Source organism: Neolamprologus multifasciatus, chromosome 5 (assembly GCF_963576455.1).
Source record: "Neolamprologus multifasciatus chromosome 5, fNeoMul1.2, whole genome shotgun sequence".
Classification (NCBI taxonomy): Eukaryota; Metazoa; Chordata; class Actinopteri; order Cichliformes; family Cichlidae; genus Neolamprologus; species Neolamprologus multifasciatus.
This window is the reverse complement of record NC_140443.1, coordinates 16452225-16468375: the sequence shown is the minus strand read 5'-3', so window position 1 is coordinate 16468375 and position 16151 is coordinate 16452225. Positions and strand designations below refer to the sequence as shown.

At 41.1% G+C, this 16151-nt stretch overlaps 1 protein-coding gene across 5 annotated transcripts in view; it reads left to right on the top strand.

Annotated features, from left to right (window-relative positions):
* The window catches only part of cacna2d2a (calcium channel, voltage-dependent, alpha 2/delta subunit 2a), a 173090-nt gene that overhangs the window by 86659 nt on the left and 70280 nt on the right, over nt 1–16151 (top strand). The gene's annotated exons all lie outside the window — the stretch shown is intronic.

Below are 16151 nucleotides of genomic sequence, written 5' to 3'. Positions count from 1 at the left end.
AAGTCCATTTTTATTCATGGTTGCTTACACTCTAAAGCTGTACTCTTGGGGTGGGGCTGGTTCTGCAATCCTCCGTCTCACCCTGCTGGTCCAAGGGACAGAGCTGCAGTGTGGATGTCCCTTCATCTTAGACCTGAGTGGGGTTGATGCCTGCCTCTCTCTGCCCGGATCTGATGCACCTCAATGGGATGTGTAGCCATGCAAGAAGTGAAGCCTGGGTCACAGGGACCAAGCGCAGCACACCTGTTCATAAGTAGCTCCGTCCAATATGGCATCAATACCTCCTCGTGTGGAAAAGCCAGCACTCTCTTCAAACTAACCCTCCCCCTCCAGAACACCTCTCTCTGTCCCTCTGTTTCGACTCTTTCGCCTTTTCTCCTTCATTTTTCGCATCTCTTTCTGTCCAGTCACCAATCTCATTCGCACTCTAACCTTCAGCACTTCCATCACATTCATAAACCTTTTTTTCCCTCCCTATGTGTCTTTAATCAGCCATGAAAACATTTGGAATATACCATATTGTTGCAAATACTGCAAATGAATCCTAATAGTGTTTCTCTATTAATAATGTATTGAGCTGATTTCATTTGCCTTTATAATTAGAACAGGTAATGAATCTCAGCAGGGGCAACTGTGAAACCATTAAAAAATATCACAAAAAGGTGGTGGCGGTGGTAGATATGCCACATCCCTGCAAGAATTTTTTTTTTCTCCTGTTTGTAGATTTTGTGCTCTCCTAATTTCTCTTTGGGTGAACACTCTGCTGACTGACACTCTAATTAGATTAGGGCTGCATGCTCTTTGGGTATATTAGGCGAAATGTGTTGCATCTTAAACTAGCGGGTGGAGCAGTCTGTCAAATGAAGAGAAAAGGTGTTTATGCATGCGAGACGGTGCATTTTGGTAGAATTCGTGTGTGTGGGTGCGCGTGCTCTCTACTCTGGGTCGAAAATGCATAATGTGGCTGTGTTTGTCAGCGAGTGGGTATTCATTTGTATGTGTTTATTAATGGTAGGTTCTGTACCTGGCCCAGCCCATCTGCTTGCCTCGCCAAAGGGTGACATCATAGAAACTCAATGACACGCTTGTTCCTCATAGCGGCTGCCATCGCAGCTGTTACCCATGCAGTGGGAAGACCTCACTTCTTCTCTCCCCGCCTCGCTCTCACACACACATTCAAGCATTTTCCCGGTTTAACTGCAGAGGCGATGCCTGACCACCCCGACTGCTGGACATTATGGATGTCAAAATGTTGATCGTAACAACTGTTGAAATGGTCGTTCAGGGTTTTAAATCCATTGGAATCAAATGGTGTGTGAAATAGACATTAAAGTGTTGGATTGCCGCTGATTTCTCAAGGTCAGGTGCCCATCGCTCTGTGACACCCGGCTACCGTGTTGGCAACAGAGTCATCCCAAGGCGACTCGAGTCATTTCGGTGCTGTTGTGCTTTTCTCTTAAGGGCAAAGAGAACCAACATCTTTAGAGCCAAGTATCACATATCTCTGTTTTGTATACTGAAAATTGGCTGCGTGACAGTGGAGCACTATAAAACTGCTCAGAGTAACGTCAACAGCGTCTAATATTTCTGTATCAGAATGAAGTGATTAAGCAATCCCGGGTCTTACAGCTTTGACCACTGCTGAAAGTCTGCATGTGAGGTGTTTAGAGTGTCATTTAAATCCCGTCCTGCAGAGGAAAGTGCATTTCTCTTGGTAATATGATTGCCTGGGTGTTTACCCGCTCAAAGTAGCTGCTGAAATGTTTTATTGCTTTTAATGGTTTTTCTCCCAGAACACCAGCGAATACATACCGCGTGTTAGCGACTTTTGAAGCTGCATTTGCAGCTAGAGGGGTTTTGGAGCAGCTTGGCTTCACACTAAAATTGTAATCTTTTATATAGAAGCGCTTTTATATGTTTATAGCATGACAGAAATGCCAAAATTATATTATATCCACTTACATGGGACGTAGTCTCATCTAAAATGTGCAGGGAGGTTTTCCCCAGTCTTTATACCCCATCTCTTCTGTCAGGTTATGATGCTTAGACTGCAGGCACATTAGGCTTATGGACAATGGTGTTGTTGAAACAGCAAAACTACTGCCATTATCAAAATATAGTATATTAAATGAGACATAAGATATGCTGTTGAAAGACAGAGGCTGTATTCTGTGATTATCTGTTGTATTTGCATAGTTGGAAATGGTAATGCGATTTTGAATTTGGCTCTCTTTCAGAAACTGGGGGTGGGCAGTAAAAGGGCCAGATGTCCTGTTTTAGGTTCTGTCCCATACATAGCAAAATCTGGAAGTTCCTGATTCACTTGAACTTCATATATGATAAAATGACGTAATGAGGCCTGTAATTTAAATGTAGATATCTGGAGACGCAACACATCTCATTGTAGTTCATGCAGTAGTCACAACCTCTAAGATGTTAAGTCATATTTCCAGATACAGATTTAACACTTGTTTATGGGTTTTTTTCTGAAACACTTTTTTAATAGGTGAAAAAGTCACACTTAAGAGGTCAGAGGGGTTGGTGCTGGTGGGGCAATTCAATCACTGCTCACACCAGAGAGCCAAGTTAGCATTATACACATCAAAGATTTTTAATCGAATTTCGATTTTTTAATACATTACTAATTTTGTTCAATTCATTAATTATCATTAAAAACTACTTGGTTAGTTTTAGGCAATACAAATTACTTGGTGATTTAGGTGAAAATATTGCCACTTTTTTGAAAAGTCAGCTTCCGTAGTTGCCATGGTGATGCATCCTCTGCTAAAGGCTCTGGAAAACATATGTGCTACAAACATGAAATATATCTTAGTTACTTAGTTACAAAACAATGCAGATTGTCATGAAAAAACCATTTGTCTTAGGACTGTGCGATATGACCAAAATTTCATATCCCGATATAAGACATCTATCGTCCGATAACAATATAAATCACAAAATCTTTACATTTTCTGTAAATTCTGTGACTCTCGGGCAGCTCGACTTGCGTGAAGTGTTTCCAGCTGCGCGTCATGTACCTGGAGTCGAGTGTTTTAACAGATGCATGAAACGATACATTTTTAGACATAAGTTGTAACGGCCGCCATTTTCTTTGAGTATTTATTACACGGCGTGCTGCGGGGAAAAGCCTGTTCTAACGTTTGAGTCTAAGGTTTATTTTTTAGCATCTGATGGCTCTTTTTTGCTTCTCATCCATAAATACTCAGCATAATCTTTCACGTGATTCAGTTTATTTTGAAAAGTCTCAACAGGATCTTGACCTTTTTTGTGAAAGGTTTATGTAGAACATAAACAAGCGGACACGCGATGCTGTTACCGTCGTTGTTGCTAACGCATAAAAACAGGCGCTTGTCCGTCCATAGTGTGGTTATATTAAATATAAGAGAAAGAGAAAACTTTAAGAAATGAATATAGCCACTACAGTGACCATCAAAACGATGAAACAATATTGCTGTAAACAGTTTATTTTGCGACACCACAAAACAAACGATAGCGTAAAATGAAACAATAGACGTTTTTATATATCGTTATATCGAACAGCCCTAATTTCTCTTATATTTCACATTTTGCTACTGACAGAGACGGGGCTGGGAGATGGACAGATATTGTTCCCACAACGTAATTATGACTTCGTATTTCAGTGTGGATATCAGCGAGTTAGACTTACCCGGCATTTGTTAAACTCTTTTGGGGAGTTTTGCAATCTTCTGGCTGGAGCTAAAAAAAAAGTTTGGTTTTAGTAGTTTTAATGTTGGGACACTGTGTAACAAGTAAATAAAGAATGCAAGAATTTACAAATCTCATACAATGTTTTTTACCAGTCATGTCTGAGAGGATTCGGGATTCATCATCTATCTACATATCTATCTATCGATATATCTACATATTTATCTATCGATATATATATATATATATATATATATATATATATATATATATATATATATATATATATATATAGCGAGCTACTTTGTAGGTATATTAGCAATGTTATTATCAGCCACACGTCCTATATCACGTATAGAGGTTGCTGTTGATGACCACTGTCATATATCTGAGGAAGAGTTGACATAAGGCACAGCACATTAGGACCGAGACACAAGATTGGATGAAGAAAGGACAGAGATTGGAGAGATTGGAGGAAGACATGTCCTTTCATTCAGATTGCGATGTGGCAGCTGCTGTATGTTTGAAATGCATTAGTACTAATAGCTGTGCCATTAGGAGAGAGAGAGAGAAAGAGGCGCTGTGTTGATGGGTTGCCATGATGAAACCAGGGAGAAGAGGGGGTGACAAAGAGAAGCACGACGGGAACGAGAGAGAGAGTGAGAGAGGTGTAAGTGAGAAAGCAAGTGAGTGAGGGAAGAAGGTATAAGAGATGGAGAAAACGGGAAACAGAGATGGAGCCATCTTCCAGGCCATTTACTGCAATCATCACTCTCTAATCAATCAAGCCTTTCATCATAGGACAACACAATCTCTCCTTCTCTTTCTCTTCTTCTCTCTCTCTGCTTCTCTCTCTTCAACTCCACTCAGCCACCCACTCTCATACATAAAAGTGGTATTCATGTGACCTCTTTATGGCTCTCAGCACATGTACAGACAGGTGACAAATTAAAGGAAAAACCTGACCCACCTCCACCCCCAGCCCAGCAGCTTTGTTATGCTGTCTGGGCATTATGTTGCCATGCTTATAATCTGAAAAGAAAGGATTGTGCAAATCAATATGAAGTGTTTCTGATCGTGCTGGGAGGGGTCTCTTCCAGGATGACAGGGCATGAGGGGTCTTGAAATGATCTGATAAGAAAAAGCACACTGTGTGGCCTTTTTCAGTCATCAGACCTAAACCCAGTTAAAAATCTGTAGATTGCTCTCCGTCACCAAGGATTTGCAAGAACAATATTTCATTCTTATTGTAGCATTTCAGATACTCATATTAATCAACACCAACAGACATCACTAACATGCTGTGGTTTTTTTCTTTAATTTGTCACCCTTCTATAGTAGCTACATTTAGTCAGTATTTCCAGCCACATTAAATGTCCTTAAATCACTATAGGTCCCCTTAGAGGTGTAACATGACCTGAAGTGCTGGGAGCGCGAGCTGCAAGGGTTTGTTCACTTGACCAAGTTCAGCTCCTTTCATAATGCCTCTATTTGAGATAATTGGCCCTTCAGAGGAAATGAGTGAGAATCATTGTGGCGACTCTCAGCCCAGCCCTCGAAGCAACCAGCTCCATTAACCACAGAATACATTAGTCTTATGAGGGCTGCCTTGGACACATTCAAATTCTGGTAAAATAGACAGAAATGAAGGGTGCCTGTCCCTGGCTGCTCTCTACATGTTAATCTTACGTGTTATTTCTCCTTTTCTGTGGTTATCTGAAAATGTTACTTGCCTCTTGTTATTATCTCTTCATTTTACTGTATTAACTAAAAAGAAGACATTTCAATTTTTTTTTGTTAGCACACACTACTGTGCCAACAATTGAGAATTGTTTATATGTGCAGGAGTTAGGAGTAAATTACTAATTTGGCATAAAACAGACCAAGGTTAATGAGTTTTAAAAAGTGGAAAAATTATATATTAAATTATATATAATTTAAGTGGACTGATATTAAAGTCAGAGCTGCCACTCAAGATGATTCTCACATTAAATAGTCTTCAGATAGAAAGCACATTTTAACCTTAGCTGTTATACAAAGCACTCGACAATGCTTATATCTCTGACTGTAAATTAGCTTGGTATAAATGTACAAAACCAATAATAAACATATTGGGATGTTATCTGAAAAGCAGAATGGAATGATATGCACAACTTTACTCCACAGAAAATATAGAAGCTTGTTGCTATTTCAACAAAAATATTAGTGCATTTTGAATTTCTGTGGCACAACACATTTAAAAAAATTAATTGGAATTAATTGGCAACAGGTCAACATGATTGGGTATAAAGCACATTTTGGAGTTTTTCTGAAGTAATGATAAGCAAAACTTCACCAGTTTGACTTAAACTGTGCAACACTTTCAGAATAGTGTTTTTCCCTTAAAAGTGGTGAAAACTAAAGATTTTGTCATCTGCAGTGCATAATATCATCTAAAGATTCAGAAAATCTGGAGAAATCTCTGTGAACTAGGGACAAGGCCAGAAACTAATATTTAAATGCCTATTATCGTTGGGCCCTCAGGTGGTTTCACATTAACATTTTTAGGAGTAAAATGTGACTTTTTTTGTGGAAAACATAGACACCGTATCCACTGGATAAAGGAAGGTAGGGACCATGCAGCTTGTCAAAACTGGGCCTCTCTGATGGGGATGGATTACTGCCTATGGAATTGGCTGCTGGTACATCTGGAAAGGCACCATCAGTGCTGACAGGTATTACAGGTTTTAAGGCAACATGTGCTCCTGTCCAGATGGATGTTTCAGGAAAGGTCTTGCATATTCCACTAACACACTGATAAACCGCATACTATATCTATTACAGAAGTATGGCTTCCTAGATGAAAAGTCCAAGTCCTGAAGTGGGCTGCATGCAGTCCAGACTTTTCAACAACTGAAAACACTGGCTGCATCATGAAATAAAAAAAATACCACAAAGAAGACCCAAGAGTCCAGCAGCTGGTCTCCTCAGTTCCCAGACATTTATGGGCTGCTGAAAATAACAAGGAATGTTATTTCAACTTTTTTCAGACATTAAATTCTGCCATCAACTTGATGGGACAGTGAGTCTTGATTAGACCAGGACGTTTTGTAGTTTAATATCCACAAATCATAATCTGACAGCATAAAGCCTATTTTTCCTGTAATTATAGCTTTTGCTATTCAAAACAGTAATCAAACTGTTGGTGTGGTTCTGTGTTTTATGGGATATCCAGTCCTCTTTTCAAACATCAGCTACAGACCTTGTAAATAAAAATTGAATCCATCTTGTGTTAGCAGAACCAAACTCAAAACGTCTCCGCTGCAGAGGGCTGATGGAAAAAAGTCTAGAATATAGCCGTGTGAACCCGTTTTTTAACGCACAGTTCTTATTTCAAACACTGATAAGCATAGTCACAAATAAACTGCATCTATTTCCATTGTGAGCTTTCACCCCTTCCACTTCCTTATAGCTGCACGGAGACAGAGTGCTTGCAGCCTGCCGAGCACGTAATAGAACTCGTAAACAGTGTTATCACTGAATCCTGAACCATGGAACGGCCTTCCATCTGCTCATCACTGGAAGGGAAAAATATGTGGATGGGATATATGGACAGAAATTCCTACACATTTTGCTTTTTCGCTATTTGAAAAGGACGTCTCTTCCCTTTCAAACGTGATGGTGTGAGAGGCTCAGTAGAATAAGGATTAAACATAACTCGTGCTCATACTCAGTGACAACCACAACAACAATAGGAATAGGAAATAGGATAAAAGGGATAGGATAGAATAGGAAAGCTGGTAATCTGTGCTTGAAGAATATGTGCTGATTAAGACCCCCCTGATCAACTGATTTGTTAGTCTTATGCCAGTACAGTTAAAACCTAAACCTGTGTTTTGACCGCAGTTTCCCTCGTCTCCTCAGCTCTCCCATCCCTTTAGCACCTCCTCCCCTGTTACCTCCCTTCATTTTTCTATCAACTGCTGTGCTGCTCACAGCTTTGATCAGACTTCTGGTTGCTGTGGTGACCCAACAGTTTGGTAATTTCAGCTCCTTGATTGCAGCCCGTTGTAATTTGTTTAAGTGGTGCGCTCTGAGGTGGAAATGTCCTTTAAACCTTTTTTTTTCCCCTTTTCCCGCTCAGACTCTTTTCTCTCTACCTCCCTCTCTGACGTATTTTTTCCCCCACGTTTCATAACTAATGTGTTGCTGTTACCTTAAGAAACACCTTTTCACAAAAACACGAGCAGGGGGGACATCACAAAGTGTAAGGTGACTCAGAATGGAAGAAGCATTAAAGTGCAGGAACAGGTAATGAGAAACATTAAGAAAAAAAAAAGACGACAGAGAAAGAAAAGTTCACAGATGTCAGTAAGCCTTCTGTCAGGAGGAGTTTGCTCAACTATGATGCAGCATGCAGGCCAGGAGGGAGGGCTGAGAAAGTGGCCCCCATGTCTAAATCCCACTGATCGATCCCTCTGCCTCACAGGAGATGGGGATCAATAGTCAGAGAAATCCACCGAGTTATGCTGCAGAACTTGATTTTCCCATTTGAACACATGGCTAACGCCCATGAAATGTTATTTTAAAGGGTAAACCTGCTGCCTGTTGGCTCTTCTGGTCAGAGCTCGATAGTAAAAAACGAAGTCACAATGGACTGATAAGCATTTGAGATACAGCTTTCTGTATTCAAGTATTCTCACTTTTTTGAGATGTTGACATTTAGTCTTAAAGACTAAATTAATAGATCATATACTGATAGATAACTATTCTACAGCAACCCTGGGGACTAAAAAAAACTAGAAAAAATAAATTTCTTTTGTTATAGAGCTGACAGTGTAGAGATGACTAGAAATTAGAGGAGAGAGAGATAACATCGATCACCTACTGTACATCCAGTTAGAGTTAGGCACTGTGTATTTGCCTGCCAGTCCAACAAGTGGTAATTGCTGATATATTAACATAAGTGTGATGGGTAGTTTTCTTTTTCTACTGCACTTAATATTGATCATATATTCATCTATTCCCTTCAATCCTAGTTACAGTTCAGTGTCAAATCCCTATTCTTCTATAACAATTTTTTACATCTGCTAAATCCTAAAGTGATAGAAAAATATCAGAATCTTTATTTACTAATGTAAGTTTCAGGTTTTCTACAATGTAACATTTAAGGTTGTCATAATACTAGAATTTCAAACTCAATATCAATAGCCAGGAAAATACTCAATACCATTTCTGATACCACAGAGGGAAAATAACCTTATAACCTTAAATAAGAGGTATAGTAAACAAAGATTAGAACAATATTGTCCATGCACATGTAATCAGCTGCAGCTCTATTTATTTCCTGTAATTCTGTAATTAAGGTAAGTTGCTGTTGTTTCATTCTAGCTACTGATATCTACCTTTCTCAGCTTCAGCCTAGAAGCATAATATATTTTAGAGGCACATAATTGCATAATCCTGTTAAATGAACATGTCAATTACCACTGCAGTTCAAAACTGATAACATCTGCTGCTTAACTCCCACATTAAATTTATTGTTTTATTATTAGTCATAGTGTCATGGGGGTTTGGCAAAAAAGAAGCCATATGCAGGACTCACAGACAAAGCAAGGTAATGAAACTAACCTTTATTTGGTTTAAAGCTGATAAGCAATACCTTTCCGATCATTTAACAGGTGGCTAACGTGAGTAGCTGCCAATAATTAAACAGCTAACGTTAACATTAACGTGTGCCCTGGCCAAGTCAGTATTTATGACAGTTGTTTGACACTTGACTGTTGTTGAAACAGGAGCTTTACTGATATCATGAAATTCTTCATAAAGACCGGGCTGTCATTCTTTAAGGTGCTTCACTGAGTTTGCTGTGCTGCTGTCCATGTGTTCAGCTGCTAGTGAGAGGAGGGGCTAGCTGAAGTTGTATGTTAGCTGGAGGAGGCCAAGGCCGCACTGTTGCAAATAAATATGTAATCAGATGGTAATTTAATATCAATTAGCCTCCAAGTATGAGTATAGTTACATTTAAGATTAGTATCTCTAGGTTTTGTCCAAAGTTTTGAACACAAGAAGCACTCTTGCCTTGATCTCTGGTGATACCCATTTATTAACTGCAAAGGTACAGCACCATATTGTCTCATTTTGCCTCCATTAGATAGCATGTTTGCAAGAAACCTGCTCATTTTCTCTCTGCGTTTGAGGCCACCACAGCTTTCCAGGAAAGTGATGCCTCTCATCATCTAGGCTGTCATTTTGTGAGCAGTGAGAGCTTGGTTATGCTGCAGCTGAGGAAAGATTCCTGCTCGGGTTTTAGCACTCGCTTGATGAATTCTGTCCCTGCTGTCCTTGGCTCCTATCTGCAGATATCTTAAAGCAGGGTTCCCTTTGTCATTTCAATGTTCAAATCATTGTGAGGGACAGCAAGGCATGTGATGGAAATGATTATGGGGTCGAAAATAACAGGTTTCCTTTGGCTGGTGCTGATTGTTGATTGGGCACTCTCAGTCAGGCTGTAAAGAGGGGGTGGTGACTTTTAGGGACTCTACGGACTAGCGGTGGTAAAATGGCTGAAAAACATCAGTGAAATGAAAAGCAGCATTCAGCCCTCCGAGAAAAATGCAACCTGGAAACATTTTGCTAAGATAAGCGTAGAACCAGTGTCATACCAAGCTGCAGTGTGATTGGCGGGGCGGTCCACACAGAGCGCTGGAGTGTATGTGATTGGTCACTTCAGCTATGGAAGCCGTACAATGTTAGACGCACATAATTGCATTTGCTTTATCAAATCCCTTGGGAATCCAATGATAGCGTTAGTATTGTCACGCCCTGTTTATCTTATTTGTCTTTATTTGGTGTTACAGCACCTCTTTCCTTCTTTTCCTGTGATGATCAGATTGCAGGCTTGTTTGGAGGTGTGGGCATGCGTGTGCCACATTGGATAGGCTTTTTATCTGGCACTGTGTCCATGCAGGGTGGTGATGCTATCAGCGTTAAAACCTGCTACTCAATGGAGCCCTGTCAGCCAACAATGGAGTGCAGCATTACCCAGAGTGCAGCAGGACAAAGCCTTCTTTCCTTATCACAGGATTGGAATATTCACAGACTGATTTAACTGCTTTTACCGAGGGAAAGTGTCAGGCTCTGAAAGAAAAAGACAGCACAGCAGAGATGTAAACGAAAGAGGAAAAGAGAGGGAGGAAGGATATAAGAGGAGAAAAAAAGTTGGCATCTTTGACCTGCAGGGTGTTTACAAAGAGAGACTTAAAGAAGGGAATTTGCAGATTCAAATTGGGGGCTCATGTAACGTAATGTAATGTATTCAAATAAACTATTTCCTTTTCATTTTAAAATAATCAAGACTCTTCTCTTTCTTGACTCGTTTCTTCTTCTATCTCACGGATTTTTGCCAGTCTTTGAAGTCAGGGTGCAGTTCGGAGGAGGCATGGGGTTGTGCGTGAAGAGGAGCAAGACATTGATGAGTTGTCCATGGAGAATGTCATTCACTTTGCTGAATTTGCACTGTGTATTGGAGCTTTAATCTGGGGGCACATTTGTTTATTGGCATACAAATGAACATCTGCATGAAGCTATGCTTGGACGCCATGGTCTCAGCAGCTCCCTAATCGCTTAAAAGCCTCGAGATACAGAGCATGCCAATGAGAGAGCAAGAGAGAGAGAGAGCGAGGCAGCCGCGCCCAAGGCCTCAATCATACACCCCTTTATCTGAGTTTCACTTCAGCTCAATAGCTTTCTCCTTCTCTTGTTTTCTTATTCTTCTGGGCCAGCGGTTTAATTTCCAGTTTGCCTGTTGACTCTTCTCATTGACTTGGAATTATAAAAAGACATTTTTCTAACCTTCACTGGTTTAAAAAAAAAAAAAAAACAGCCTTTTTTTCAGGACCTGACACATCAAACAGCAGTCTGCCTTGAAGAGCTGAAGTTAAAAGGCATTAGCAATACTTTGCCTTGAACCCACAGAAAAATACATAAATGAAAACATTTTGAAAATTCCTTTAACATAGATAGGTAGGTAGATAGATAGATAGATTTGTCTTATTTTTAGACTTTAGATGTAGTTTGCTTCTGTTAATGAGGGTTTTCTGTGCTTGTGTGTTTGGAAGAATGTGTGTCTGCCTGTCTATATTCATTCTGACTGGAGAGTTGGCACACATACAGAGACAGAACAGGAACTACTCAAGCTGATGACCACTCGTTATGTTACTGTAAGTACAACGAAGGCTTCAAGCCACAGCACTAATAGCTCCCACGCTGATAACTTTACAGCCGCACCCCATAGCCAGCGCACTAGGACTGGCAATGCCCCGCACCAACCACCCCTCCCCCAGAAATGCAGTCTGCTATAGGTGGAAGTCCTGCACTGTAAAATGTTCCATGCATTTTAATTACAAACGTCCACATACTGTGCTTTTTATAAGCATACAGTGAGAAGGAAAAAAAAAACACACTGCCAGCAGCGAGAACAGCTCCCCTAAAGAACAAAGTTTCATATTTTATTCACAGGCAACCTCTGCAGTTCAAGATCAAAGTGGTAAAAGGCCCCTCAGATTTCTGACAATTTTTTTTTTTTAATGTCTATGATTAATTTGCCTCTGTTTAAGAGACATATTTCATGAGTTCACCTTTTCAGTACAAACCTGAGAGCCATATATACTAAAGAAAACGAGCTGAACAAATTAGTTTCTGATGGCGTATTACGATTTAATTTGGATGTCTCTCCTTTTAGTATGAATGCCCTTGTGTATGTATTTCCTCTGTCTCCATAAGAAATTGGATGTCAGTCATTTCTTGCTTAACATACGTAAATTGTATTCTGTGTGTGTGGTGTGTGCACACACAATATTGTCCAGTTCTTATCAAGTTCAAACGTCTGGAGAGTGAAGTCAGGACAAAGTCTGAACATGTGACATTTCACATATGTGCCGTTTTAGATGAGATGTGCTGCCTGGGTAGAGCGTGCAGGAGGTGGGAGACATGATGCTCGCACACTTGCTGTGAATTCTCCAAACAATTACCTGCTATATTCTCATATAGGTGCAATCAGACTCTGTAATAGCGAGCATCCAATCCGACTTAGTCAGAGATTTGTATTCTCACTCATCACCCAGCCGGATAATGGACTGCAGTTCATGTGCTAAACTGGTACCTAGATAAAGATAGGAGTGGAAATCAGAGCCAAGGAGATATGAAGGGGGTGAAAATGTAAAGCATCTTAACTGGTTTCCAGCAAAACTTCACAGATTAGTTCTCTGGAGTCGGATCACATTGTATCAGCTTTCCTTTTTTATTCTACTTCAATTTTCACACTAACTGAGCTGTGTGCGCATGTGTTTGTGTGGTAGTGTGTACCTTATGGGCTGATGTGCGTGGGTTAATGAAGAGCAGTAAATGAAAAACTTTATTGTGTTTGATATAATGTCAGCTTCCATTAGGGAAACTGGTGCTTGGAATGATTGCAAGACTATCGGGGCCAAGAGAGAGGTTCGCTGTGTGTGCGTGTCTGTGTGTGTGTTTGTGTTACTCCATGCTTGTGTGCACACCCCAGGGCACAGCAGAAGCACAAAGTGTGTTCTGTAATTATAAATTCATTAGCAGGTGTCCAGAGGAGATATGAATATGACTGTAATCTGTCCCCACCGATGATGGAGCGCTTGTCTCGCATTCAAATGTCAACCTGTCGCAGCCAGCATGCTGAGAGAGCTCACAGATTCAAATTCAGAAGATTGAGCCCCAGCGACCGTGCTCAGTCATAACATGTACCCCTACATTTAGCATCCTTTTATAGGTGCCAGCCATTTTTCAGTCAGAATTGTTATGACGCGCTTTAGAAGATGAATTATCTGCCAAGCTCTTCTTCACATATCATGAAATTTTGAGCTCTGACCTTCACCTGAAAGTGGATATTGAAGTTTAAATGTGTAACTACAAGCAATAGCCGAATTTGAAATAGCATGCATCACCTGTGAGAAGAAAACACAATGAAGAAGAACAACCTTTTACAGAGACATTTAAAAAAACAAACAAAGCAAAGATAGGCAGGCATGTATCTGGTCAGACATAAAAACGAGCAGGCATAGGAGCCCTGGCGAGGAGACAAAGTCACATTGTGATCTAGAGCACAGGGGCGGTTTCTATAGCAACAGTAGGCATCTAACCTACACGTTGCTGCTTTTGGTGAAATCAGAAATTGGCGAGAGGAGGCCGGTATTGAGGAAAGAGAGATTGGAAAAGATGAAGATAAGACGGGGCAGGGAGGAGGAGAAGGGGAGATGGGGCAAAGGGAGAAAAGAGGAAGCAGCTCAAGATAACGGTGAGCGGAGGAGAGCGGTAGGAGATGAGCAGGGGAAGATTGATGTAGGGGAGTGGCTGGAGATCATCAGCTGACCTCAGTGTTTGTCTCCTGTTTGGAATTTGTTGGTCCACTCAGCATGATAGATTTAATTTACTGATAGCACTGTGTCAGTGGGAATTTCTCCTGCTTTGTGTGTTGCTGTTTTGTGGGTATGTACATGCAAGCTATAGTTTGCATGTACGCACCCAGTTTCTGTAGACATAAGATCATACATTTTTTTGTGCATGTGTAAGCCAGCCGTGTGCAGAGGGTAAGGAGATCAGTGAGGGATAATTGCTGCCTTGGTAGTGTATGAGATGTGTGTTTAACCCAGACCCTGAGCCTGTGGAGGCCTGTGACCAGCCACAGCAGATGGCCATGTTACCCTAGTGAATGCTCAGAGGGTCATAGTGGCCTCGGACCCGTCTTCTGTGCGTGCTTGTGAGTGGTTGGATGTGTGGTGGAGTAGGCAGGCTCTCATAGTCAGGAGTTAGACCCCCATTTTTGTTGGTGTTTGTGATCATGAAGCCGATTCCTGATGGGTAAATGTCTGTCCCCATTGGCTGCTGCCTCTACCACAAGAGGTCGAGCCTCGGTGCTGTCCAGGATGACTCACATCTCTGGGAACTTGGCCATGGGAGCCCAGACAGAACCTTCTTATGACTTTTAACTCCTTTACTTAGATCTTGTTTGCCAAAGTTGCTAAAGGCTCTTTGTCATGCAGCTTGGCTTGAGCTGAACTAAACAGTGAGTTTGAGCTTTTAGGCATTAGCAGTCACTGCAACAATGTAAAAGAAAAAGGGTGTGCTTGATTTTTAGGAATACAAAACAATGCTGCTGCAAAACAGGAATGCAGCAAAACAATCAGGATTATGATGTTTACCAGCAGCAGGATCAGAACAGATGTGATACGAATATCATCAAAAAGACAGAAAATTAACTGTTAATTTTATTTTAAAATGAGCCTCAGAAAAGGTACACTACTCTGTGGCAAAGACTATAGACACTTTTCTCCTTAAACACAATACTTCATTTGGAGTTTGATGACATTGGCAGAGGCTGCTGTTCAAAATAGCCCAGAGGCATTCAACCAGGTTGAGGTCTAGTGACTGTATCGTTTTTATGAGTGTTAAATTGGTGACCCCTTGTGTCCTATATGGAAGTATGTGCAGCTGTTATGTAGTCACATATTCACTTTTACATTTGAATTACTGTCTGACTCCATATTATGCAATTTTCAATAAAGAGCTGTAATAAGGGCTACATAGCAAAACAGCAGTTCAAATGGTAATCGGGAAGTAGGCAACTGCAGTTTGAGTAAAGATGCTGGATGGTGTCCCTTGGGTGTGAGGAACCAAGCTTTTATTTACAGGAAGCAGTTCTGAATAATGACTTGTAATGCCGCAGCACTGAGAGTAAACTCTTTAGAAGCATGGGACCAGTCTAAGCAGGACTGGGCTCCGGATCAATCCAGCTGGCAGACACAACAACCCTGTTGCTTTGCCATAGTCCCTCTCTCGCTCTCACTTCATTTCTCTTCTCTCTCTGCAGAGGCATGGGCTATTTTTAGCCCTGGCAGCTCTTTCCCCACTGCACCCAACCACAACCAGCCATCGCTTGTTCTCTCTCTCTCTCTCTCTCTCTCTCTCTCTCTCTCTCTCTCTCTCTCTCTCTCTCTCTCTCTCACTTCACAATTCATCCCTCCATATCAGCCTGGCCTGAGCCTCCATCCTAACCTCCAACTTAACCCAGTGTACTCCCTGAAAGATCTGCTCTGATCCTCCACTCAGCTCTTTTCCTTCCTTTGCTCACTCCTGATGTCTCAAAGAGCTGGGCGCCACAGGGAGTGCTGGTAAGTTGAGGAGATGTATCGGGAAGGAAATCCTGCTCTTCCTCTCTCTTGTCCTCTCTAATTTCCCAAACAAGCTGAGCCCAGACTCACCCACCCCATGTTTGGTGTCAGCTTGAGTTTTGATCTTTTTTCCCTTTTTTTTTGTTTTGTTTTGTTTTGCTTTTTTCTTTCTTTGATGGATTGTTTGGTACTGAGCTGATGACTGACTGGCTGATTATCGCTGCAGGCATGCCAAGACCTCGGCTGTTGTGTGTAGAAAGGCTTTTACATTGAAAGAGAATGACG